The 2,711-nt window shown below is 41.8% G+C and overlaps 1 pseudogene; it reads right to left on the bottom strand.

Moving 5' to 3' along the window:
• Positions 1-2,370: 2,370 nt before the first annotated feature.
• Positions 2,371-2,470, bottom strand: LOC138387948 (U6 spliceosomal RNA; annotated as a pseudogene).
• Between the last annotated feature and the right edge of the window lie 241 nt (positions 2,471-2,711).

The raw sequence follows: 2,711 nt of genomic DNA, 5'->3' as shown, positions 1-2,711 counted from the left end.
TGCAGTTTGAGAACTGTGGTCATTGAGAAATGAGAGGCTTTCTTCTGTGCCTAGGCCTGGACCTGTAATGACCGTGTGGTCTTACGTGTGGTGACTAAGGGCCCCTACCTAAGCTTACTTCCTGCAGAGAAGGTACCTGTGGTAAGCATGGAATGGGAGAAGGGAGATGCTGGAGGATTTAAAAGGAAGTTTTTGATCAAGATGTTCTAGGCCAGGTGGAGGAGAGACAAAGAAACGGGGGTCTACTGCTTCCTACCTGTTGCCAAACGCTCCTATTACAATTTTATTGTCCTTATGTCCTGAAACCATTTCTCTCCCCCTTTGTTTTATCTTCTTAAAGTTTTCTACCAATTTTTTTTAATTGAATGGTGCCTTTATTAAGCAAAAATGAAGGATTTTTTTCTATTCCACACAAAAAAATAGGGGAAGACCTCAGGGTCAGCTAGGAAGCAATTCAGTGTCATTTAATATCACAAAAGGTACCCAAAGGCACCTAGTATTCCAAACTTCCAGAAGTTGTTGTTGTGAAAGTCCTTGATAAGGAAGAGCTATGAAGGAAGGACTATTGAGAAGAATATTTCAGACGTTCCTTCCAAGGTCACTGGAGATCCTGCTGGAGCAGTTCCCTCCAGCTGATTTTATGGGTTATACCTCAGCTCTGGGTCACTTTTGGGTTCCTCTCAAGATTTCTGCCAAGCCTTAGGTTGCCTGTCCCTGTCCTCCTATCAGCACTTACATGTCTGTTTCACTCTTTCTTCAAATGACCTCCTGGTGGTGTGTGACCCTTTCATCACAGATGTCCCATGCTTCAAACTCCTGTTACCCTCCTCAGGCGTTTTTGCCTCCTTTGAATTTGATGCAGGATTAGAAACTGGCTTCCTTGACCTTTGTCTCCTCTGCCTTAGACACAGAATGCTGACCCTGTCTCTCTGCGTGGCAGTCAACTTGGGGTCAGGAAAATAGCCTGCTTCTTGCAAACTGTGAACTCGGAAACATGCTGGAGTTTACTGTTTGAGCACATCAATAAGCCATGTCAGCTCGAATGGGGTAAACCCCTCTTTAAGCCCAGACCCATGAAACTTGCCCCAGAGAAGGCTACAGCCAGTCTTTGCTGATGGTGATTCCAAACTGGTTCTAAAAGTTCCTTCCTGTAGATTGACACAAAACACATTTTTCCCCTGGCAGAGCAGCTGGGTTTGATTTGGGTTATTTGACTCCAAAAGCCCTAAGGCCAAGCATTTATTTAGAAATATTAGGAATCAGCAGCACAAATGAGATTGAGTTTTTGTGAAAAGTTAAAGATTTCTCATTTAGGGAGGGAGTTCACAAAAGGCCCCATTAGCCAAGCCTCACCAGTAATGAGTATGATTTCTCAGGCAAAAGGCAGGCTAATTGTCTGCCATCCATTCCAAAAGACAGAGACACTTTATAATGTACCACCCATTAAAAAATATCCTTGGAGAATTTTCTGCTGTGTCTGAAGTCTTTTCCATTAACTAAATGTTCAAACTCAGATCAATATATGAATTTTTGAACTGAACTGATTACAGCAGGGCATTGTTTGTTTTCTGAATTGGAGTTGGGATAGGTAATATCTGGAGTTTGTCCTCTCTAAAGCCTTGTTCTGAGCCTGATGTTGGGCAAAACCAAACCGTGGGCCAAGCTTGCCTATCTTCACGCCCCAACCCTGCCTTGGGCCCTCCTCAGTCCATGAGGCCCAGTGGCCCCGAAAGTGGTTGCTGTCATGGAGCATTTGCTTCAGAATTATAGGCAAGTTCAAACTATTTCCCAGCTCATGACACTTTATAAGTCTGAGTAGCTTCACAGAGTCACGGCCTCATAGCGTCTTTGCCCTGGTTCAGAAGGTTCAGACTTGAAGAATATATGAGAATTGGCATAGCTACAGCTATATTTTTGCACTTTTTATTTCAACAATAACTTCAAACTTACAACAAAGCTTCAAAAATAAAAATAGCACAAGGAGCACCTCTATTGTCATCATTACTCTACTTGCTTTATTATTTGCATGTTTCTCACTTGCTCCACATACAGACACATATAATGTAATTTTTTCAGAACCATTCAAGGGTGAGTTACATGCTTCCTGGCCCTTTACTCCTACATTTTTCAGTGTGTATTTCCTAAGAAGAGGGATATTCTAATACATAACCTAATACTTGACAAAGTACTTTATCTAATCTACCCTCCATATATCACTTCTGTTAATTAACTTATTAATTGTCTTTATAACATTTTTCCAGCTTCAGTACAGGATTCAGTGCAGGGCCAGGTATTGCATTTTGTTGTCATGTCTCTTTCACCTCCTTTAATCTGGCTTTTATGGTGTCGATCCCCCACCACCCCACCCCATGCCATTTTTTGTTCTTCACAAATTTGTGTGTCATCTTTGTGCAGGAGCAATGTTAATCTTCTCTTATCACACCAATTTTAGTGCTGCCAAAGTGAGCACTACACACCATTTTTTGTTTGAATAGCATATTCCTCATTGTGTGTTTATCTGATGTTTCCTCGTGGTTAGACTCAGGTTATGCAATCTCAGCCCAGATACTGTCCGGGTGATGTGTGTTCTATCTAAGGTATCACATCAGGAGACACATTATGTCATCTGTCCTGCAGAAATGAGGTTTATTTTGATCAGCTGGTCAAAGTGTTGTGCAATTTCTCCATTGTTTGGTTACTCCTTTTGTTTT

This window comes from Eulemur rufifrons, chromosome 1 (assembly GCF_041146395.1).
Source record: "Eulemur rufifrons isolate Redbay chromosome 1, OSU_ERuf_1, whole genome shotgun sequence".
Lineage (NCBI taxonomy): Eukaryota > Metazoa > Chordata > Mammalia > Primates > Lemuridae > Eulemur > Eulemur rufifrons.
This window is presented reverse-complemented; position numbering and strand designations above follow the sequence as displayed.